This window comes from Corythoichthys intestinalis, chromosome 15 (genome assembly GCF_030265065.1).
Source record: "Corythoichthys intestinalis isolate RoL2023-P3 chromosome 15, ASM3026506v1, whole genome shotgun sequence".
Classification (NCBI taxonomy): Eukaryota; Metazoa; Chordata; class Actinopteri; order Syngnathiformes; family Syngnathidae; genus Corythoichthys; species Corythoichthys intestinalis.
Window position 1 is genome coordinate 53025580 of NC_080409.1, and position 26179 is coordinate 53051758.

The 26179-nt window shown below is 40.8% G+C and overlaps 1 long non-coding RNA gene across 1 annotated transcript; it reads right to left on the reverse strand.

Moving 5' to 3' along the window:
• Window positions 1-25957, reverse strand: LOC130930606 (uncharacterized). Its single transcript, XR_009067083.1, has 4 exons — window positions 25761-25957; window positions 16779-16919; window positions 2815-2843; window positions 1-2739 (listed from the first exon to the last, which is right to left on the reverse strand). It is a non-coding gene; the product is annotated as an uncharacterized LOC130930606 (long non-coding RNA).
• Window positions 25958-26179: the final 222 nt, after the last annotated feature.

Below are 26179 nucleotides of genomic sequence, written 5' to 3' on the forward strand. Positions count from 1 at the left end.
TATTCAAAAACATGTACTGTAATTTCCTGAATATAAGGAGCACCCATTTATAACCCCAGATTTACTTATGAAATCTAGGGAAAATTATTGTACCAGTGTATAACGTGCACCCTAATTTTAGCACCACTAAATAGAAGAATACAAGAAAACAGAACTCATGTACAGATACAGAAATGTCATTTTACTGACAGGTGAAACACAGCACAAGCATAGCACATTGGTAGTTCAAAACATTACCGTAAACTGACCATATGTACGGTAAAAATATGATCTGATAACTTTTTGAACTTACCAGAATCCAGGAGAAAACAAAACAGATGTGACTTTCCTTTTAAAGGCTGCTGTATAATTTGCTCGTTTCATCATGATGAATAAGCGTTTCCTCCATGGATTGATACGGTAAAATGAAAGTGAGAATGTAGGTCGGAAATCCAAGAGAGCTCATCGCTGTCGACACGACAGTAACAATAGGATAATTTCGATCCTATTATATCCGATCCTATTACACGGGCGATATCAGACGTCCGTGTGGTTTGCTGCCTTTATTCAGCTGCTCATGACTAGGGATGGGAATCGAAATCCGATTCCAATTCCGAACCGGTTCCTATTGTTTCAAGGCCTCGACATCACAATGAAAAAGCCTTAACGATTCCTAAAGACGCATATTGCGTCGTGACTGTCTTGTTGTCCAGACGCATCAAGCTAGCATGGCGCCAAGAACCACCCGCTCCAAAGTTTGGCTACACTTCACCAGGAATTAGGGTGAAAATGAAAGGTTACGATGGTTTAGCGCGAGCATTGCAGCCATAAACAATGACAGCACGTAGGTTGAAACGCTCGAAAGTTTGTCTTCACTTCACGAGGAAAAATTACAACAAAACGACTTGCGGTCATTGCAAGGTGGAGATAACTGCATCGGGAGGGAATAGACTGCACTGTCCTCACCGAGACAGCTATACAGCTAGCTAAACTCCGAAATGACGATACAGAAGACGTTGGAATAATTTGCTGACTTTATTCAACCATCAATTGAAGAGTGAAACTAAAAATAGAAATGAAACAAATCAATTACGTCCCCAATAACAAACAGGTTTGCATCAACGCAAATCAGCGATGATTAGCTGCTAATACAGTAATAACAAGACGGTTAGCATGCGTTCGCTAGCATTAGCACATCGTTCAAACCACTACACAACTGGATTTAAGTGTCCGACCGCGAGTGAAAACACACAACAACAACACAAAAGCTGATACGTACAGGCGTTGCCTCTGTAGATATTCTACAAACATTAACAAAGAACGTAGGGTCGTAGCAGTGCTTTCCTCTCTCACTAACTCGCTCACTCGCTTGGATGCGCCATTTCTTCTTCTTCGCGTGTAAGCCTGCTCTTCTTCACGTGAGCGCGTTCTTCTTCGCGTGAGGAAGTGCAAGGGCGCCCCCACTTGAGTGTGAAAGCACCATAAAAACTAAAAGGCATGCATTTCAATATACTGGTAAATAATACACTTTAACAGGGGTCCCCAAACTATGGCTCGCGGGCCGGATACGGCCCGCCCCGACATTTGGTCCGGCCCCCTGAACAATACCAGAAAACATTTTGAATTTTTTTTTTTTTCTCATTAGTGTTATTTATTTTCTGGCCTTTTTCTGTGAAGAACTCAGAGAGGGTTATTTGGTTATTATCTGTTTGATTAATAGTGTTATTATCATCTATTATTATTATTATATTATATTATTTTTATTTGATTGTGGCTTTCTGAAAATTTTTTTTTTTTTTTTTACATTTAGGCACTCCTGCAATCGTCACACTTTTTCTGTTACAAACTGACCCCGGCCCCTCATCAGAGAAGGGAAAAGTTATGTGGCCCTCACAGGAAAAAGTTTGGGGACCCCTGCAAGTTTAACACATATTGCCAACGGCAGACTAACAACATACATGCCAATATATACCAATATTTTTTTATTTCTATTAGAAAAATGTTTCACTAAAATGTTACACATTCTTGTGCATTTGCCACTTATTGCCACAGTTAATATTCAGGCTTTAGGCCTCTTTTGACCTCGTTGTGAGTTTGTAAGGTTGTGACTTCTGTTTAAACAAATTCGATGCCAATGAAAACGTTTGTTCTTCTTTTTCCCCAAATTAGAATCGATAAGAGAATCGAATTGTTAAGCAATGTCGATAATGGAATCGTAAAAATCCTATCAATTCTCATCCCTACTCATGACATGACTCACTTGCAGAATGAAACTAAAATGCAAATGAAATTAAATCAGTTTCATCTTCATTAACAGCAGCTCAAATTTGCACTTCTAACTATCTGTTGATACAGAAATAACAATCCACACAAACTATTAGCATGTATCGGTTAGCGTCTGCACATCATCAAAAACCACAACATCTACTCTACTCTCAGGGATATTCAGCAAAAAAAAAAGATCATTTGTTAAAAAGCTATAACGCATAACAACGCTACTGTGTGGAAAATGTAACAGAATGCTCATTGATTGCCTACTCCAGTGACATATCACTGCTAATTTGCTGATAACATCATGGTTTTGACAGCCATGCTGAACACTGACAAGAAAATTTGAAAATATCAGGAGTGCCCATTGCTGTAGGACTGAATGATGAGAAGATTTCCGAATGTTCCCACAGTTTTTTTTTTCATTCCCAACTTGAGGTGCACTGTAACCAGACCCCTGTTAGGTTCTTGATGGGCTGGAATGTGCCTCTCCTGAAAGTGCAGAGTAAATACACAGGAATTTGTTGGGTCCATTGGGAACCAAAGTCAGGGAAGGGTTGTTGTTACCTGTGTACATGGCTATGTCATCATAATCCCTTTATCCAGTGAGTCAAGGCAGGGGTATCAAACATACAGCCCACGGGCAATCCGGTTTTTGGAGTTGTTCCATGGGTGGAGATTAGAGTGCGTATGACAGGAGAAAAAAAAGTCTTAAATAGCAGTTTTATGTGAATTAGAATCATATTTTGAGATGATTCGACTATATACAACAATTTAGCAAAGCGCAGATGATGACAAATTTGTCTTTTAATCTGCCAGTTAGCCACGCCTACTATTATAGGGCTCTAGCGTCCCCAACAGGTGGATGACTTCAGCGGGAGAATGGGCTCATCGTTTTTACTATTCAACCCATTGAGGGGGAATTATTCAGAACGAGGAAAACGCGATGAAGAGAGCTGCAAAATGTCATTGTTTCAGTCTCTCTACTCCAATATTTTTACAGGATATTCTTTTTATCCACGTATTTTTCCCCAATAGCTAAATAAATGGCATGGTCATGACAAATAAGTCTTTTGCTAAATGGAATATGAAATAATAAAAATGCATTAACTCAGGACAACATGGCAAAATTACTCCATAATGGTCAGAACTGTCGACTTCACCTTGACTGCCGCACCTCCCGAATGATATTTTATGCCACCTAAGTTGGGCATTTCCCTTCATTTCCCTTCCCCGGCTTCGGAGAATGTAAACAAACCAAGAGGTGTGACAGCTAGCCGACATACTAACCCAAACTGAGTGATGCGGAAAATCACACATAACTAGCCCGGTAGCATTTCACATGATGACCGGGTTGTCGATTGTCTTCGCCGATCGGCAACCTGCCCGGCAGCGAACGAGTTAGAGCTCGTCGTTCCCCTGCTGAGGGCAGAGAGCTCGTTTATTGGGGAAGTGGCTGGACAATGACCGCCGGAAAAACCGGCCGACATCGGAAGAGTGTGTAGCTTCCAAATGCTTAACACGAATCTGGCAAAATAACGCTTTACTACACGGCAAAGTAATAAACAGCGAGAGACTCAAAGGAGGGCGGCTGCAGTTGTTGTGCAGCTAACATGTGCAGCTAATCTGTATGAGGAGAGCTTTTCACATGTCCATCCATGATCAAACGTAAGTAGTCCTTTATTTAAAGAAAGTTTGTAGTGTTTACTTTGTAATCGCTATATTCGCGGCTATTTTTAACAAAAAGTTTTAATTTCTGATCGGTTGGAAAATTTGACTGAACACCGGGCACATGGAGAGGGCAATAATCCGAGTATAGTGCTCTCCCGGCGGGGGGGGGGGGGGGGGGGGGGGGTGTTCGACAAGCCACCAGTCGTCAGCCGAGGGGACGAGGAGGGTGTCAGCCACAAAATGCAAGCCAGCTACATACTGCAATGATCCCAGTATTTGACATAATACAAAACACGATGTTTACTCACTTCCTCGTAAGTCCCATGGTCCCACAGTAGTAGGGCTTGTTTTGGCCAATGTCCACCGGTGAATGGGAACCTTTTGAAACCCCAAAAAGGCTCACACACCGCTCCCTCGTGCAGCAAGTTTTTCTGCCTCCGTTTGGCTGGCGTGATGCGAAAAATAAACGAATTAATCAGCTAAATCCTTAGTCCTTAGTCCTTAGTCCTTCTTGTCAGGCACAGCAAGTGAGTTCATTTATTTGGCCAAAAATACAGTGGTTCAGATTCCAGACATGCATGTTATCTATAAATGGAGAGAGTTTGGCATTGTTGCTTCTCTCCCAAGAAGTGGCCGTCTCCCAAAGATGAGGCCAAGAGTTTAGCGCAGAATAATCAGAAAGGTAAAAAAAAAAAGAACCCAAGAGTGTCTGCTAAAGACATACAGAAATCACTGGCACAGTCCGATATCTCTGCACACATCAACTTTATGTAAAACTATGGCTCAGAATGGTGTTCATGGGAGGACTACTGTCAAAAACAATATACTGTTGCTCGTTTAATGTTCGCAAAAAGGCACAGAAGTTTTGGCAAAATATTTTGTGGACTGATGGGACTAACACACAACGTCATGTGTTAACGAAAAATGTAACAACTCACCAACATCAACACCTCATCCCCACCGTGAAGCATGGTGGACGGAGCATTATGATTTGGGGCTGTTTTGCTGTCTCAGGGCCGGGACAACTTCCAATCATTAATGGAAGAATGAATTCAAAAGCTTTGCAGGAAAACCTGAGGCCATCTGTTAGTCAGACAGAAGCTAAAAAGAGGATGGATGCTGGAACAAGACAATGATCCAAAACACTGAAGTAAATGAACTTCAGAATGGTTTCAGAAGAACATAATACACATTCTGGAGTGGACAAGTCAAAGTCCAGACTTGAACCCCATTGTGATGCTGTGGCATGACGGAAAGACGGTGATTCATGCCAGACATCCCAGGAATCTGACTGAACTACAGCGGTTTTGTAGAGAAGAATGGGCCAAGATTAGTCCTGATTGATTAGCCAGACTGATCTGCAGCTACAGGAAGCGTATGGTTGAAGTTATTGCTGCCAAAGGGGGGCGGGGGCACAAAATATTAAATGTAATAGTTCACTTACTTATTTTTGCCCCTTTTGTCCTTTTTTGCATACTATTCTCATTAAAATATTAAAGCCTATAAATATTTGGGTAGTTTTAGTTAAAGCAGACACTGTTTTTTCATCTGTGTGGTTTTAACAAGGATCAGATCACACGGTGATTTTATGCAGAAATGTGAGAATTTTCAAAACGTTCAGATACTTTTTGATACCACTGTAAACTAGTCCGGCCTACATGAGACCTAATAACCATAAATGCGGTCTGCGAACCCAAATGACTTTGACACAGTTTGGGAGGTAGGAAATTGAAAAAGTGGGCCTTCTCCACACTACCAGTTGGAGGCAGAATGTGTTTGTGTTCCGTTCGAGTAAAGAAACGGGTGACATCATCACCAAACATGGTCAAGCTGGTGCAAAATTGAATCTACTTCTAATAAAAATAAGAACAGACACCTTTTTGGGGATGTGGCTGGGGTAAAAAAGAAAAGCAATAACAAGGTGAGACATTATGTCAAAGTCTGACTCACAGTAGTGCAGTGGCGTTTTGTATCTGCCACATCACGTCCCTAATCAATGCATTGATCCGAGCCTGGAAAGAAGTCAAGCAGAAACCCACGGGAAATGAACTCCATAGTATTTTTCTAACTTGCCCATCCAGTACTATGATGAGGCAATCAAACCTAATAAGCTCTATTTCTCTCTAACGCTCTCTGCCTGTCTTGCTCTAACATTGGCTACCATTTACCGACGTCTTGATCATTAGTCTGCCTGGACTAGCCCTTCTTGACTGATGTCTCAGTGTCAGGACCTGCCGCATTAGAGAGCTGCTCAGGTGCCATAATTCAACCCGGTATGGGCAAGGGGTCAATAGAGAAATGAGACCCTCTGGTTATTATCTACTCACAGTAAGACAGTGAGTTTGCATCAGGGTCATTCAGGGTCATCATTGTTAAACATCGGCAGGAGGAAGTGTTTGTATTAAAATGAAATGAACGGAACAAGAGTCACAAGGGTTTTTTTTTTTTTTTGGGGGGGGGGGGGGAGCGAGTTTAGAAATTTTAGAAAAAACAGCGAGTTTCATTCATTTGTGCAACTTCACACTTTAAACAGTGCGAACTGCGCTGCATCGTCAGAGTTGAGAGTACATTGTTCCACTATAGCAGTGCTTCTCAATTATTTTCTCTTATGCCCCCCCGGAAGACGTAAATGTTTCGTGCCGCCCCAGACTCTCTGCCGCCACTGTAAATAACATCATTTATCGATAATGTCAGGAATTCGGGGCAGGCAGGTTGTGTGGACCCAAATGTAGGGAAAAGTAAGCAGGGAGGCAGACCGGCAGTGCAAAATGATTTAATTAAGGCTAACAAAAAACAAAATATCAACCAATATTGTGGGGATCCAAAAAACACAGAAACAAACAAAACTCAGGTCACTAACAAAAGGCTTGATATAAAAAAGTAATTTAATTAAAGCCGACAGAAAAACAAAGTACAAACCAAAACTGAGGTGATCCCAAAAAACACAGTTGCAAACAAAACCCAGGGTATTGGCAAAAGACTGTTCTCAAAAATGTACTAGGCAGAGGAAGATGAGGGCTGTGATGTAGGAACAGGCAAAAATTGACGCTGGCATGAACAAAGACATTGACAATAACGCAACAAGGAGTGAAAAGAAACTGGGAGCTTATATACACACACACGCAGACAAGGGGTAACGAGACAATGAGGAACAGCTGAGTAATACAGGAGGATGCCCTAGGAGCAGGCAACCCAGGTGAAATCAATGGGTAATCACAGGGACAAGTCACACTAGGAAAAAACCAACACAAAATCTAACAGATAAAATTACTATTATAAGTACACCTCTGCCTAACATTTTGTCCTTTTAAAGAAAAAAAGTAACATGGATCAACTTATAATAAAGTATAACTTTATTTACATTATTTTGTTTGTAACAGAAAAGACTTGAAGAACATCAATTTGCCTGAATTAAAAAAATAAATGAATACAGTGGGGCAAATAAGTATTTAGTCAACCACCAATTGTGCAAGTTCTCCTACTTGAAAAGATTAGAGAGGCCTTTAATTGTCAACATGGGTAAACCTCAACCATGAGAGACGGAATGTGGGGAAAAAAAAACAGAAAATCACATTGTTTGATTTTTAAAGAACTAATTTCCAAATTAGAGTGGAAAATAAGTATTTGGTCACCTACAAACAAGCAAGATTTCTGGCTGTCAAAGAGGTCTAACTTCTTCTAACGAGTCTCCACTCGTTACCTGTATTAATGGCACCTGTTTTAACTCATTATCGGTATAAAAGACACCTGTCCACGATCTCAGTCAGTCACACTCCAAACTCCACTATGGCCAAGACCAAAGAGCTGTCGAAGGACACCAGAGACAAAATTGTAGACCTGCACCAGGCTGGAAAGACTGAATCTGCAATAGGTAAAATGCTTGGTGTAAAGAAATCAACTGTGGGAGAAATTATTAGAAAATGGAAGACGTACAAGACCACTGATAATCTACCTCGATCTGGGGCTCCATGCAAGATCTTACCCCGTGGCGTCAAAATGACGACAAGAACGGTGAGCAAAAATCCCAGAACCACACGGGGGGACCTAGTGAATGACCTACAGAGAGCTGAGACCACAGTAACAAAGGCTACTATCAGTAACACAATGCGCCGCCAGGGACTCAAATCCTGCACTGCCAGACGTGTCCCCCTGCTGAAAAAAGTACACGTCCAGGCCCGTCTGCGGTTCGCTAGAGAGCATTTGGATGATCTAGAAGAGGACTGGGAGAATGTGTTATGGTCAGATGAAACCAAAATAGAACTTTTTGGTGGAAACACAGGTTCTCGTGTTTGGAGTAGAAAGAATACTGAATATCATCCGAAGAACACCACTGTGAAGCATGGGGGTGGTAACATCATGCTTTGGGGCTATTTTTCTGCAAAGGGACAAGGATGACTGATTTGTGTAAAGGAAAGAATGAATGGGGCCATGTATCGAGATATTTTGAGTGAAAATCTCCTTTCATCAGCAAGGGCATTGAAGATGAGACGTGGCTGGGTCTTTCAGCATGACAATGATCCCAAACACACAGCCAGGGCAACAAAGGAGTGGCTTGGTAAGAAGCATTTCAAGGTCCTGGAGTGGCCTAGCCAGTCTCCAGATCTCAACCCTATAGAAAATCTGTGGAGGAAGTTGAACGTCCGTGTTGCCCAATGACAGCCCAAAACATCACTGCTCTAGAGGACATCTGCATGGAGGAATGGGCCAAAATACCAGCAACAGTGTGTGAAAAGCTTGTGTTACAGAAAACGTTTGGCCTGTGTTATTGCCAAAAAAGTGTACATAACAAAGTATTGAGATGAACTTTTGGTATTGACCAAATACTTATTTTCCACCATGATTTGCAAATAAATTCTTTAAAAATCAAACAATGTGATTTTCTGTTTTTTTTCCCCCCATTCTGCCTCTCATGGTTGAGGTTTACCCATGTTGACAATTACAGGCCTCTCTAATATTTTCAAGTGGGAGAACTTGCACAATTGGTACAGACCGGTACCGGTCCGCGGCCCGGCAGATGGGGACCCCTGCTTTATAGTATTTTGTTATAATTATTGATGAATCCAAACCAGCCAGTTAGATTCAAGATTTAAACGGCTAAATCTGCTTAAATATTTAACACACACTGCTTATTTAGTTTACAACAAAGTTTGCGGGGCAAATAAGAGGACCCTGGTGGTGCCCAGTTTTCACTTTGCTAGGCCTAAAGCAAATGGTCATTCATTGGATTCTTTCAGGAAATCTGATCAATCTCCACAAAGCAGGCATGAAAAAAATGCTCATTGAAGAATTGAATGATTCAGTCTTGGCAGCGCCAGTGACTCAAATATCTGTTAACAGACTGCTTCCTGGCAGAGTTACATCAGCTCTGGCACCAGCAAGGCACACAGAGAGACATTAGTCAGCACTATCCTTGCTATCAGACTACATCGCTTTCTCTGTTTCCGGCCAGGGAGAAGTGTGCTGATCGGCTGATAACTCATAGTTAGTGGCAGTTATTGGCCTGCTTAAGCGACCATTATATATTTTGGAGTTGAGATATGACCACATGCCTTTGATTCTTATGCAACGTCAATGTAAAGTAGTTTATTGAAAGCAAAGAATGAATACTACACTTGTATTCGAAAGTGGGATATGTCATACCCGTCAAGCATACAGGCTTCGTTGTAGCTCCCAGCTAAGGTACATTTACTTATTCAGCTACATTTCCCCTACCTAATAATACTATAATTTTTTTCCCGTAGTAAAAGTACAACCTTAATCTTTTTTTCGTCTTTATTTGGCCCTAATTCTCCGTCATAGGGCCTAATACGTCATCTTCCCAAATAAATCCTTAAATAATTGGTAATCCCCATTTTGATGGCTGAGGAAGGTAATGCATTCTTTGCCCCGCAATACAATTCTCTAATTAACATATTTTCATTATCCTGGTAAATGAATAATTTAGAGGCTTCGTAATCGACATGAATTATTAGTCTCTGGTACAATGATGGATTTAAACAGGCCCTACACTCAATTTGTGCCTCAATCCCTCCCAAGGTGACATGAATAATTAGTAGAAAAGAAGCCCTCCAATTAGTCTTTTTTACAGGTCTATGAAAGTAAATGTTGCAAAGTCAAATGACCAGCACCTTGATAGCTGCAAAAGTAAAATAATTACAGTGAAGTGTTGCTTTTTACAGTCATGCAGATATCACCAATAGAACATGAGGGACAGTTTATCCATTTTATGACTGTCACAGTGACGTGCGGTGAGGTTCACGTCTGATGAGCAGTCAGATTTACAAACATATGACCCCTACTGGGTAGCTTATTCAACATTTGATAGGCAATATTTAAATGTATTTTGTTTAAACTTTCATGTCAGCTTTCTGTATATATGCAAACTGAAGCATAGAAAACTGAAATGGAATGACATGAATTAAGGCAGTTTGGTATGACATTGTTTTGGCCGCATGGGTATTTCCAACAACGATCTGCATTTTGAATTGATTTGACAATGTTACATAGGTTAATATCGTTTATTTTAATTGCATAGTAGAAAGGGACCATTGACTCGCGCTAGCTTAGCCACTCCGGAACCCTGAAATTAACTAATAACTGACAAACTGCACGGAATTTGTTGAAATCGACTCCATCGACTAATTAAACCCCTGCTAACTCGAAGATTAAAATGTGGATCACACCGAAAAGCATGTTTATTTCATATTTCACACGGTATTTTATGCTCCTGAATAAAATGGACTGCTTGGATGTGTGTGGAAGCAGTCATTTTATTTATTCAGTTTATGAATCCCGCGCCATGAAAATGATTGAGGACAAATGCGAATGTGACGTCACCAGGGGTGAAAGTGGGCCAGAACGGTCAGGAACGCAGTTCCTGTATAAGATTCAGAGCCGGAACGCAGTTCCGGTACAAGATTCATCTCCAAGAAGAAAACAATCTACCAACATCAGATTTACATACACAAGTGTTAACAACAAGCATAATAAAGTGCTTGTGTAGCATAATCCGTTTTCACCAATATTTATTATTGATTTTATTCCACGGACGGCATGGAGGTTTCCCCAGCTGCTGCAGTTCTCCGAGTCTGACGATGATGAGTCACGTCAATGTGCGAATGCACGCAGCAAAGCAAAACGCCTGGACTCATTTATCCGTTTAATTGGCTGAAATACTGACATGTGATCACCAGAGATAATTAGCTCTGATTGGCTCAAATGTGCATGTTTTCTGAAACAGCAAAAAAAAAAAAATAATAAAAGGGCAATGCAACAGAAAATGGATCAAATCTTTAAGAGCAAGCAAAGAGTTAAGAAGGCTTATTTATCACATTTAGTTTTATTTGCTCTGATGGGGAGGCTCAGAACATCTTAGCTGTCAATGTGCACTTTGGACTTATATTTGTTTATTTATGTTGGGCTACTTATTCATTTCCTTATCATTTAAAAAAGTCAATGTTTGCGTGATCTTCAAAACGTATTCCATTTCACTCTTTCACTCAGTCTTTAGTACTTATTTTTCTGAATGTATGTTACTTATATCTTTATTATTAAAAAACAACAAAAGGTAAATGTTTACATTATCTTCAATTTTAATATACATCCCATGTTCTTAAGTAGTTAAAATTGAGATTTGGCATTTAGTATGAGGGGAAATAGAAATTAGGAGATGGATGTTGGTGTTATAGCTATAATTTTGCAAATCATTGAAAAAAATACAATTTTGAAAGAAAATCAGTTTTTGTATGTGTTATAGAAATAACTTACCAAAACAGTTTTCTTTGCATTTCAGTATTTTTGACCCCCCCCCCCCCCCCAACCCCAAATAAATAAATAAAATTTCTTGCTCTGTGGCGACCTTCACGTCAGAGAGTTCCGGCAAGAAATTCTAACCACTTTCACCCCTGGATGTCACCCGGGTCAGCATCTCTCAATACAGCATTGCTTTATAACATGCAGATGGATTGCGGATTCAGATGATTAATTCATCACATCACGGCAGCCAAATGTGCTGCAGGGTTTTGTTGCTGTACCAGGGAGAGGCGTGGGAGCCTTTTGGGGTTTCAAAAAGTTTCTGTTCACCCCGAGATCGGCCAAAAAAACAACTGTGGGACCACTGGACTTACGAGGAAGTGAGTAAACATCAAATACTGGGATCATGGCACACGTTTTAATACGGAGGTGGCTTGCATTTAGTGGCTGACAACACTCCTTATCCACTGAGAATGCCACTCGGCCGACGACCGGCAGCTTGTCGCACACCCAGGTTTTCGTGTGTCCGGTGTTCTGACAGTTTTGACCATTATGGAGTAATTTTGCCATGTCGTACTGAATAAAATCATTTTTAATATTTCCTATTTGTTAGGTTTTGTGTTGGTTTTCTACTAGTGTGACTTGTCCCTGTGATTGCCCATTGATTTCACCTGTTGTGACTACTCCTAGTGTATCCTCTATCCTGCATCCTTCTGTGCTCACTTGTTCCTCATTGTGTTGTTAACCCTTGTCTGTGTGTGTATATAAGCTTCCAGTTTCTTTTCACCCCTTGTTGCGTCATTGTCAATGTCAGAGTCTCCGTCAAAGTCTATGTCAATGCCCATGTGCTCGTCAGTATTCTTAAGTTATCTCCGTCCAAGTCCTTGTGTTCCTCGATGTAAGTTTTTGATATCGAGCCTTTTGTTAGTGACCTGAGTTTTGTTTGTTTCTGTGTTTTTTGGATCCCCACAATATTGGTTGATACTTTGTTTTTTGTTAGCCTTAAATAAATCATTTTGCACTGCCGGTCTGCCTCCCTGCTTACTTTTCCCTGCATTTGGGTCCACACAACCTGTATGCCCGCGTATTCCTGACACTATTCCATTTAGGCGGCACGGTGGCTGAGTGGTTAGCACGTCCGCCTCACAGTTCGGAGATCAAGGGTTCAGTCCCAGGCTTCGGCCTGCCTGTGTGGAGTTTGCATGTTCTCCTTGTGCCTGCGTGGGTTTTCTCTGGGAACTCTGGTCCTCCCACATCCCAAAAACATGCATGGTAGACTGATTGAACACTCTAAATTGTCCATAGGTATGAGTATGTGTGTGAATGGTTGTATGTCTCCTTGTGCCCTGCAATTGGCTGGCAACCAGTTCAAGGTGTACCCTGCCTACTGCCTGTAGTTAGCTGGAATAGGCTTCAGCACCTCCGTGACCCTCGTGAGGAAAAGAGGCATGGAAAATGAATATTCCATTTAGCAAAATACTGTCATTTGTCATCTGTCATCACCATACCATTTCTTTAGCAATTGGGGAAAAATAGTGAGATAAAAAAAATATATCCTGTAAAATTATTGGAGTAGAGAGATTGAAACAATGATGACATTTTGCTGCTCTGTGTTGTATTTTCCTCGTTCTGAATCTTTCCCCTCAATGGGCTGAATTCTTAAATCAGATGAACTCATGACCCTGCCAACATCATCCTCCATTTGGGGATGCTAGAGCACTATAATGGCAGGCGGGGTGAAACAGCAAATTAAAAGACTAATTTCTCGTTTGCCAAATTGTTGTATATAGTCAAATTGTCTCAAAATATGATTCTAAATCACATAATAATGCTATTTAAGACTTTTTTTATCCTGTCATAGGCATGTTAAAGCAGAAATGTGAAGTAATTTCATAACATGCCAAATAGGGTCACAATTAAAGTAATTAAACATTGTCCAACAAATAAAGCATGAAAAAAAAAATTATATGTTGTATATTTTAAAGCATGAAAAAAAAAAAATTATATGTTGTATATTTAACAAAATAATCGCGTTTCCGAAGTTCGAGCCTGAAAGGGGACGATACGTCACACCGAGAACAGCGATGGCAGCGCTCTTTACATACGGCCGCCATACAAATCCCTTCAAACAGCGATATAAGCGATAGATCGAGCGCAAGGGAGGAGATCCAAGTTTTTGAAGCGTTGGAGGAAGAAGAGGAGGTTGGAATTTCATGTTGGACCTAACATGTATTAGCCAGACGCTAACCAGGATGCAAACAATGTGCCTAGACTACCTGACATGGAATGAAGACAAGACCCATCGAGATTACAAGATTGGTAAGATATAAGCTGTTATTATTTTCATGATTTGAAGATGCAGGCATTTGCACATAATTTTATGTTTTTGTCTATCTGATGACATTGTGTAAAAAAATAATAATCAGACTTCATGTTCACATGACTTCATGCTGTCGTGCACAGGGCCGGCCCAGCCTATACGCAGACTATGCAGCTGCTTAGGGCCCACCAAGGGGCCCCCAATCTGGCAATTGTTTAATTTGTGTTCTATTTTGTTTACTACAGTTTGCTTTATTTGACTTTTGTGAGTTTTGAGACTTGATTACAAGCTTAAAAAAAATAAAAGTTCTTCCTTAACTTCTTTCTTTCCTCTTTTATAAAAAGGTTTGGCGTTATCTACTGTAAGTAGTGACAATCATTTGGGGTGAGAAGTTTGAAGTATGCAGTGCAACAAAATCTGATTAATTTACAAAATATGGACGTATGGGTTGGATTGCATGTATGGGTTTCACAGTACACCGTGATGAAACGGTGGTCCAAAAATATGGGCCCCTTTGCATTATTTTGTTTAGGGCCCCCAAATGGCCTGGGCCGGCCCTGCTCGTGCATACAAAATAATAACATAAAAACGTTGGGGGGAAAGGGTTAGAAACTAGAAACTAGAAGGCTATCAAGTGATCACCGTGAAAGACACGCCGAACCGTACAAATGCAATGCAATGCTTGAAACATGAAGGTGGAAATACACAATACAAATAAATGTGCACAAACTCACCGGCGGTGTGTGTCTCTTACAGCAACGTGACCGTGAATTACCGTGACGCCGACCCGCTTATATGCACATCCACACCCCTTTCCCGATTGACAGTGGATTAACCCTTTCGGACAAGATCGTAGATGAAGCACAATTTAAATACACTTAACCTGGCGAACGCAACAACAGCTATGATCGGGGATTGCCACGAGTTAGCTTTTGGCTAACGCCGCTAGCTAGTTCATTCCACAACAGTTGGCAGCTCTGCTTTGACAAAGTCATCAGTCATCTATCCAAAAATCACACTTACTTTTTGACAAATCCTTGATCATAAGCAGACCGGTTAAGGAAGCAGGCATCTTCGAAGTGTTTGTAGCAGAGAACACGACTCGATGATGGCGTGAAATTCATTCGCTTCGTGCGAACGAAAGATGTCCATTGACGTGCCCTGCTATCTTTTGGCCACTCATACAACTTTTTGTTTGAGTGAGAACGAGGCATGTGCCGGTTACCGGTTTCACGGTTTACCGTGGTGTGAAAACGTTGCTGTTTCAAAACCACTAAAATTTTCCGTCAGACCGTAGTACGGTATTCACTATTTTTCATGTGTCAAAAATGCAGTCAGAAGTGGCTTGGCGCGGCAGCGCTCACCCCCTCCCATTTGTTGCTGTGTGTGAAAGTGACGCTATCGGCTAGACAGCCAGTGAACCCAAAAACAAATACTCCAAACATAAGGCGTACTTTTCTTCAATTTATTAAGCTCTCAAATCGTGGTAAGTGGAATATACAAAATGAATACATTTAAAATGTTGTACAATTGTATTTTTCCATGTGTGAGTAGCTTCAACAGATTAGCACCATGAAAAGTTCGAAAACACACATTTTCCTTTCAAATTCAATATACAAACTAACTAAAAGCTTACAAAGATGAATGTTAGCCTGGGCTTAGCTGGGAGAGCAACTTCGTCGAGTGTTACAGCCGCAGAGTGAGAAAACAAGCTCGATTCGCTTGAATGAAGGGGAATAGGGGAATAGCATCAAAGATCGCTAATTGCGAAAGATGCTCTTGCCCTAAGCACAAATCCACGTTCGCTGGATCAAGGAGAGGGTCTCACTCCCAATGTTTTATTTTTTTGTTTGTTTGGATGAAACCTTTCCACAACAATATTTACACTTTAAACTAACTTATGCATTTTTAACTAACTTATTAACTTATGAATTCTTTGTTTTTTAACACATAGGCATGACATCATGTAGACTAGAGCTGACACAGTGGCTAAAAATGGCAAAACTTCACTTGAGCTTTTCCACCCTCAAAAAAAAAATCATGCAGTAGAATTTTTTAAAAGTTTTATTCAGAAGTGTTTTTACTTTTTTATAGAAATGATTTTGTTCTTGCTCTAATCTTGAGCAACTTGAGCTGTGGCTGTGGCTATAATCTATAAATTATATAGATTTTAATTTTATTTAAAATATTTGTTTTTTTTTATTGATAATTTATTTCAACAATATATTCATGTTCCATTTTGCAACCATGTTCTGAAAAAAAAAAACTTGTTCAATGGGGGGGAGATTAACCCATACATCTCAGAATAACACATTTTGGAGCTGTAATTGCAATACCGTGATACTGTGAAACCGCGGTATTTTTGCCCACGGTTATCATACCGTCAAAATCTCATACCGGCACATGCCTAGTGAGAACAAAACATCGCCGCACACCGCCGTGGCATCTTACCGAGAAGCAATGCAATAAACAATGCTGTTCTAAGGCGGACTTCCCTTGCACTTCTCAGTGTGACGTCATTTCCAAAGATTTCCAAAGATTGCCGAAGTAAAGCATTTTCGTTGTCAAGGGTCAAATGGGTCAAACAAAGAATCTGGAAGGGTTGCGTTAAAAAAATAACGAAAATATGCTTATAATTGTTTAGCCATTGATATTATTCAAAAACATGGTTGGCCAACTTTACTTCACATTTCCGCTTTAAGCCTAATGTCAAAAATTATGAACTTCCGCTTTAATGAAAGTAAAAGTGAGAATCTATTCCAGTTTTGAGTCTTTCTACTCATCTCACTTTGAAGGTGATTCATTGGTTGCTCTGTCTTCATCCTTGCAGATGTCACTCCAGATCTCTCCATCTTTTTCCAGCTGTCACTTTCACACTTCAACTTGCACTTTTCTTTTGTGTCCCTCCGCGTCCAAACAGACTCTGCCACTGTAAAATGAAAATAAAATGATTTATGTTGTACCCCCTCCCAACTTGTTCAAAGTAATGGGATTCCATATTTCAACTCACTTGACAGATGGATTGGAAATTAAGGGGCCTTAGATAAGTAATGCCTTTTTGATATTGGTCTGGGTGAATAACTCACACAGCCTGATTGATTTCAAAACTTGTGACAGAGTGTGTTTGCCTGTAGAGCAAGAGCAACGTGGTCATACTGCTGTATGTCACCACATTAGTTCCCTTGGCGGATCCATCTCACGCATTCGGCTGCCAGGAAGCTCATTCTCATTCATTGCTATCTATTAGAATGGTATTAGGTCGATATGTACATGAGCAATTGTAGCCGAACCAGGAGGAGACCAATGCATAATGGAGGAGTGGGCGTTTCATCTAGAAAATTACTCTTGTGCAGGTTTGGAATTTCAAGTTGTTTACTGTCTTCACAAGCTGTTTGTTTGCTGTGGAACAGCTTCTGTGGAACGTGCAGCTTAAAGTGCATGCGACACGAAAAAGCATGTTTATTTCATAATACACGTGGTGTTTTATGCTCCTGAATGATATGGACCGCTTGGATGTGTGTAGAAGCGATCGCTATATTTATTTAGTTTTTTGAATCCCGCGCCATGAAAATGAGTGACTTCCGGCTTCGGTCTTGCATTGAGGAGGAAGGCGCTGTGACGTGTATGGGTGAAGGCGTCCTCTTCACTAAACAGCCGTACTGTTGTGTATGAAGACGAAGGATTCAGCTGATTTTGCGGATTATTGCGTTTATTTTTCGCATCGCGCCAGCCAAACGGCTGCAGAAAAATCTTGCTTTATGAGGGAAAGGCGTGTGCGCCTTTTTGGAGTTTCAAAAGGTTCCCATTTACCGTGGATATTGGCCAAAACAAGCCCTACTACTGTGGGACCACTGGACTTATGAGGAAGTGAGTAGACATCTTGTTTTGTATTATGTCAAATACGAATACAGCGATTACAAAGTAAACACTACAAACTTTCTTTAAATAAAGGACTACTTACGTTTGATCATTGATAGGCATATAAAAAGCTCTCCTCGTGCACATTAGCTGCACATTAGCTGCACAACAACTGCAGCCGCCCTCCTCCGGGGAACGAACTGTAAATTGCTCTCCGCCGCGCGGTTTGCCAATCGACAACCCAGTCGTCATGTCAAATAATCCGGGCTAGTTATGTGTGATTTTCTGCTTCGAAGACTTTGAAACATCACTCGGTTCGGGTTAGCCTGTCAGCTAGCTGTCACGCCTCTTGGTTTGTTTACATTCTCTGAAGCCGGGGAAGGAAATGACATGTGTCCGATTTAGGTGTCATAAAATATCGTTCGGGAGGTGCGACAGTAAAGGTGAAGTCAACAGTTTTGACCATTATGGAGCAATTTTGCCATGTCGTCCTGAATAAGTGCATTTTTATTATTTCCTATTCCATTTAGCACAAGACTGTTATTTGTCATGACCATGCCATTTATTTAGCAATTGGGGAAAATACTTGGATAAAAAGAATATCCTGTAAAAATATTTAAGTAAAGATACAGAAACAATGACATTTTGCAGCTCTGTACGTCGCGTTTTACTCGTTGTGAATAGTTCCCCCTCGACGGGGTGACTGGTCCTTCTCAAGCCATTTATTTATCTATTGTAGAAAAATACTTGGATAAAAAGAATATCCTGTAAAAATTGGAGTAGAGTGACTGAAACAATGACATTTTGCGGCTCTCTTCATCGTGTTTTCCTCGTTCTGAATAATTCCCCCTCAATGGGCTGAATAGTAAAACCGATGATCCCAGTCACCCGCTGACGTCATCCACCTGTTGGGGACGCTAGAGCCCTATAATGGTAGGTGTGGCTAACCGGCAGATTAAAAGACTAATTTCTCGTCATCTGCGCTTTGCTAAATTGTTGTATAAGGTCGAAACGTCTCAAAATATGATTGTAATTCACATAATAATGCTATTTAAGTCTTTTTTTCCCCTGTCGTATGCTCTTTAACCTCCACATTTTGTAATGAAAAGTAAACCGTTAAAAGTTGTTTGGTCCCTGTATGACCAGTGCCAGAGTTTGGTCCACATTGTTGGCTGGAAGTCGGATTCATTCCCAGTGAGGGTTGGATTGCCCTTTGTCTCCGATTCTCTTCCTAACTTTTGTGGACAGAATTTCTAGTCGCAGCCGAAGCATTGAGGGAGTCCGGTTTGGTGGCCTTAGCATTGCAACTCTGCTTTTTGTAGATGATGTGTTGCAGTTGGCTTTATCAAGCCGTGACCTTCAACTTTCACTAGAAGGATTCGCAGCTGAGTGTGAAGCAGTCGGTATGAAGATCAGCACCTCTAAGGCTAGGTTCATACCGCAGGTCTTGATGCACGAATCTGATTTTTTTCGTGTTTTTCCCGACTCGAGTGAGGCATTCAATTGACAGTCTGAACAGGACAGGTCGCATAGAAGTGGACCATTTCATATGTGGTTCAAATCTAATCTGGGCCACATTTTTCAAGAATGTTGGTCTAAGCTTGTGTGTATGTGTCACACCCGGCGGTAGGGTGCGGAGGTTCTTTTATACATCAACCTGGTTCCACAGCCAGAAAGAGGACTCCAAAAACTCTTGACTTTAAAACACATTTATTTTAAAGAGAATAAAAACTATTTAAAAAAAAAAAAACATTTTAAAACACGTTAAAATTAGAAAAAGTTAAAACTGTTCAGAGGTCTGTCGGCCCGGAGCCAACCCATCTGTGTGCTTCCAGGCTTGCGGCCTCGGTACCCCACTGGCCCGCCGAGAAACGTATGTGCTGTTGCTGGCGTCCGTTTGGCTCATTGCCGTGGTTGTGTCCTCCAGGTCGCACCGCTCCGTCGCATTTTCCTCCGGGCCACTCCTGTCCGTGGCACCGTCCCCCGGAGCGTTCCTCGCCATGTTGTCGTCAATGTCCGATCCAGTTGCAGGAGGCGCACAAGTGCGCCTCCTGCCTCCATCTCTTCCTCGTGCTACCTGTTTCTCTGTCACGTCCCCTTTTCGGTCGTGTACCCTGTCTTGAAAAAAACAGTCACAGCCAATCATCTCCTTGGAGCAGGGCCGGCCCAGGCCATTTGGGGGCCCTAAGCAAAATAATGCCAAGGGGCCCATATTTTTGGCCCACCATTTCGTCACAGTGTACTGTGAAACCCATCAAACCTATATGTCCATATTTCGTATATTAATCAGATTTTGTTGTACTGCATTCTTCAAACTTCTATCCCCAAATGATTGTCAGTATTTACAGTAGATAATGCCAAACCTTTTCTAAAAGAGGAAAGAAAGAAATTAAGGAAAAAAAATATTTTTTTAAGCTTGTAATCAAGTATCAAAATTCACAAAAGTCAAATAAAGCAAACTGTAGTAAACAAAATAGAATATAAATTAAACAATTGCCAGATTGCCCCCTATCTCGGCCCCTTAGTGGTCAGGGGCCCTAAGCAGCTGCATAGTCTGCGTATAGGCTGGGCCGGCCCTGCCTTGGAGTGTGGTCCCTCAATCAATCAAAATTCCTCTCAGCTGCCAACAATCAAAACACACCACTAAAAACAAGCATTAATATTTGTAAAAGCATTAAAATGCCATTTTGACACGTTTTCAGCACAGGTCACTCAAAATAACAACAACAACAAAAAAACTCATTCATTGACTGTGCGAGTTATGCAATTTCTGCATATGACCTTCATGTTAGGACAGATCTTCACAAAAACCCCATATGCTTTCATCACGTCGGCTGCTCGTCCCCCTCTTGAAGTCGATTTGCGGGAACAGACAGCTGTCAATTGTTTTAGAGGAGACAGAGTGAAAATATCGAACCGCCGACTCCCGCGCAAGAGACATCGCTGCCGACATAACAGTGATTCATCAGAAAAAGTGCTCGACGAGCATAGTGTCTGCTCTCCTCTTTCTATTTGTCATCAAACATCAAAAGTTGTTGAAATGTGCATGTCTCTGAATTAGGGCTGTCAAATGATTACATTTTTTAATCGAGTTCATTACAGCTTAAAAATGAATTAATCGTAATTAATTGCAATTCAAACCATCTATAAAATATGCCATATTTTTCTGTAAATTATTGTTGGAATGGAAAGATAAGACACAAGATGGATATATACATTCGACATACGGTACATAAGTACTGTATTTGTTTATCATAACAATAAATCAACAAGATGGCATTAACATTATTAAAGGGATCCTCTATTTTTAAGACAAGTAATTCTTAAAAGATAAATGTTAGTATGAGTTATAATTTGATATTAAAACCCCTTTTAATGTTTTTGTTTTAATAAAGTTTGTAAAATTATTTTAAGTGATATGTCGCCATTCTTGTTACGTCGCAGTGCGTGACGTCACCGGTCCCGCTGCCGAAATTCCAGCGTGTCACTCGTTAGCTTTCCCAACATGTCGTCAGTTCTACCCTTCCTATTTGAACCAGATCTGAAAAGTGAAGAGCAGGACAGCACTGTCGGTCGTTCACAAGACGAGCTTCAGGGAAAAATGCGTGCAGCAAATACCTGATAAGACAAAAGTTGGGCAAAACTGGTGATGCGAGAGAGTGCTGTTGGGAACTCCGGTTGGGAGCGAGACTGTATGCTGTTTGGAACTCCGGTTTTATCAGCAGATATTCAAGGTGAGCATATTGCGTTATCAAACTTATCCCAATATAATTATGTAGATTGTTAGCATCCAGAGCTGTCGTGTGCTTTACATACAGTACAGGCCAAAGAGCACACCTTGTGTAGTCCATGTCTTGTACATTGTAACGCGTGGTAGCTAGGATATGTGTATAAAAGTACCAAAAAGGGGAGAAGCTTCCACTTATGCACATTTATTCACAAAAAAACAATATTTCCACCTTGACCACTCTTCACTCGGCAGCTCAGCAGTACGCAAACACGAGTTCCCTGATGAACTCCAACATTGTTGTAAGGTCCAAGTCAGAGTCACTGTCGTCACTGTGGCGTATGATTTGGGAAAAACTCCCACAAAGAATAGTCAACGTAAAAGATAGCAATAGTAATCCAAATCCGCGTTTTTTACTCACTCGAAGATCCAGGAATTAGACCGATCCCATTGCAATGTCGCAGCCGCGATCAGGCCGTCGATTCCACAAAATAGACTGATCCGAAAAGCCGCTGTGGGACCGACGAATAAAAAAAAAAAAAAGGATCCGAAACCAATATTGCAGACGCGGTGGGACCGTCGGATCCAGAATATAGACCTATCCCTTACTTGACTGAGAATCCAGGAAAAATGTTCGGGCACCAGTTGTAACGCGTGGTGGGTAGGATACGCGCATACAGGGACCAAAAAGGGGAGAAGCTTCCACTTATGCACATTTATTCACTAAAAATAATAATTCCACCTTGACCACTCACTTCACTCCCCTTGTTTCCATTTGACTGGAAATTGCATCCAAAAGCAGCACATCGTGGCATTTTACTTCGCGAGTTTAGGCAGCAATAAGCAATTGTTGAACACGCTACACATTTGGAAAGATCATCACTGCGAGGCCGCAAACCATGGCGCCAACTAACGGTCAAAATATGGACTTAATATTATAAAATATTGCCATTGATTTAACATTTTATGTGTTTCTAACAACATATTTTAGTACAAAAGAACAATTGTGGTTATTAGAGCCTACATGTATTTAAATTAGAGGATCACTTTAAAGCGATCCATGGATAGAAAGACTTGTAGTTCTTAAAAGATAAATGTTAGTACAAGTTATAGAAATTTTATATTAAAACCCCTCCTAATGTTTTCGTTTTAATAAAATTTGTAAAATTTTCAATCAAAAAATAAACTAGTAGCCCGCCATTGTTGATGTCAATAATTACACAATGCTCATGGGTGCTTAAGCCCATAAAATCAGTCGCACCCAACTGCCAGCAGAGGGCGACAAAACTCCCAAAAACACAAGTAACAAGTGGAGCTTGCACTGTGCGGTCATTTTGATCTGTTTGAGCGGGGCATGCGCGTTAATTGCGTCAAATATTTTAACGTGATTAATTTTAAAAATTAATTACCGCCCGTTAACGCGATAATTTTGACAGCCCTACTCTGAATGAGTGCTGTTAATGGTTATCAATGCAGTCAACTACTTCTGGAAGACAGAATTTTAAAATAAGTTGGATTCTCTCATTGCATTTCTTCTAGAGGTCATATTGATTAAAGAGTGTCAACACTTGACTCGCCATTCTGCTACGTTTTAGTTCAATGTGGTCATGCTCTGTCCTGGCATTGCTTGACATGCAGCATGAGTCACCGGCGTTTTGGTTGGTGGGCCTCGTGTGGAGGTGTTAGTCAATGGTGCAGTGACAGTTTTGAGCAGAGCCTGTTTACTAAAAACAGTTCAGAACAGGTTCAGTTAATTGTACACGGTGTTCCAAAATGGTTGGCCCCATTCTAAATGTCCATATCCCGGAAACTACTTGATGGATCATAATGAAACTAAATACACTTTATGTTGAAGGTCATAAGTTTTATTGGTTAAATTTACAAAGAAATGTACAAATAGTTGTTGATTCTATGACAGATTTTCATAAATGTGCAATATGAGCGCCGCCTGTGACTCTGCACACATCGAGTCAGTATTGGAGCTCGTGCCAAACTTGCTGAAATTTCATGAAATTTTTGGTGCCAAGTCCTAATTCGTTTTGTAGTTGGTGCCTTCTTTGCAAAATTTGTGTCTTCAGTGACTGCCCGAGCATACTCTAACACGCAAAATGCCTTTTCTTTTGAAGTGAACGGCATTTCTTAACCTGAAAAGATAGAAATGCCAAACGTTACACACAAAAACTTGAAATGTTTCTACACAAGCTGTGAAAATTTTAGGTCATTCCAACAAAAATTGTCTAAATTATTGGCCTACGAAATGGGGTCAAACATTTTGGAACACCCAATATGTTGTAGAGCAGGGATCCCCGACCGCCAGGCTGGGGACCGGTACCGGTACCGGTCCATGTCACATTTGTTACCGGCCGTAGAGAAATAATACATTATTTTCAAGCCCGCATTCTGGCCTTTGCCTCTTGATACACAAATGCCTATCCTCTCTATAGATATAAAACTGGATAGGATGTCGTCATGGAAATCCATTGGAGCAAGCATCTAGCATCTAATTTTTCTATCTACGTGCGCTTGTCCTCAATAATGCCGTAGGGCGCATCGGAGCAAAGATAGATGCCCGCAAAGATGACGGAATAACAGACGTCTTTGGACAGTTATTTTTTACGGGGAAAAGTACGGTGGCCCAGAGGTGTCAGGCGAGAGTCCAAACACTTTACAAATAGAAAAAAAGCACGAACCCCAATTGCAAACACTTTGCAAAAGAAAAAAACACGAATGCAAACTGCCACAACTCGATCCCCAATTCCTAAAGCGTGATTGCAAATTCACGAACCCCAATTGCCACAACACGACAGCAAAAGGCTCGTAAAACCATGACCCAGAAGTAAAAAAATATAAAAATAAAAAAGATAAAAATTTAAAAAAAAAAAAAAAAAAGGAGGACACTTTGTATATTGCTGTATGAGCTTTGTGACCACCTCTACGGACCTCCATAATGTTGTATTGTAAAGTAATTAGGGCTGTCAAAATTATCGCGTTAACGGGCTTTAATTAATTTTTTGAATTAATCACGTTAAAATATTTGACACAATTAACACAGATGCCCCACTCAGACACATTTAAATGATAGTACAGTGAAACGCTCACTTGTTGTGTTTTATGGAGTTTTGCCGCCCTCTGCTGGCGCTTGGGTGCGACTGATTTTATAGGCTTCAGCACCCATGAGCATTGTGTAAGTAATTATTGACATCAACAATGGCGCGCTACTAGTTTATTTTTTGACTGAACATTTTACAAATTTTATTAAAACGAAAACATTAAGAGGGGTTTTAATATAAAATTTCTATAACTTGTACTAACATTTTTCTTTTAAGAACTACAAGTCTTTCTATCCTTGGATCGCTTTAACAGAATGTTAATAATGTTAATGCCATCTTGTTGATTTATTGTTATAATAAACAAATACAGTCCTTATGTACCGTAAGTTGAATGTATATATCCATCTTGTGTCTTTATCTTTCCATTCCAACAATAATTTACAGAAAAATATGGCATATTTTATAGATGGTTTGAATTGCAATTAATTGCGATTAATTAATTTTTAAGATGTAATTAACTCGATTAAAAATTTTAATCGTTTGACAGCCCTAAAAGTAATATTAATTTTGAGTGGTGATGTCACTTGTAGCTTTTCCTTAGCTTCACTCCCGCTGCTAATGGAATGTACCAACTTTCTCAATAACAGAGGGGTGTCCTAACTCCTAGCTAGAATGTGGCACAAACAAATTCGAGTCCATTTTGCTGTAGATTGGGGTGCTTGAGATATTAATTTCAAGTGATGACGTCCCTCCAAGCCCTCATGTTTGTTTGGATTTTTCATGCCTGAAAGGAAAATGAAGAAAGAAAAAAGCAATGCGCCCCTGTTCTACCTGGGAGGCGTGAAAGTGGACAGAAGTGTGAGTACACAGCGGTTATTCCATAGCATGGCCAGGGAGGGCGCTAGAGATGACTACCATTAGCATTTGTACAAAACACACTCATATGTTCTCATGTACTTTTTTTTTCTCAAAGAAAGCATAAAACTGTGCGTCTTCTTCCTTTCCTCTTCACCTTCTCAACAAATCTTTTTCTTCAAAAGGGGGGTCCCCTCGCCTCCCATTAACGGTTCCCTCACTAATCTCTGCCCTTCCATTTCATCAAATCTATACTTCACAGCTTCTCCCCAATTCTCACCTGTCCAGAAACTCCATCAACACCTACTCCTCTCCCTCCGCGAAGGGTTCACCGCTTCCGATCTCCCGTTGTTCGCTCCGAATGAGCTTCAACAGCTGTATAATCTGAAATAACATTGCTTCAGCCAATTCTTGCAAAGAGAGAAAAGAAGAGGCGGTGGAGAAGGAAGGGCGGGTGGCGAATATGTTCCCAACTAATGGATGTTCCCTGGATGTGTAATGTAATAATTTTGGTGAAAAGGAGCAGGAGCCCAAGCAGAAGGGCATGCGGGAGGGGGGTGAAAAAAGATGAAATGGATGGATGAGTAGGGGAATAGATGAATAGAGGGCAGGGTGAGAGGCGGCCAGAGAGAACGAGGGGAAAGCAGATGGAGCCAGAAAGAGGTTGGGCTGATTTAATCTATTTGCAGGGCCTGTGGT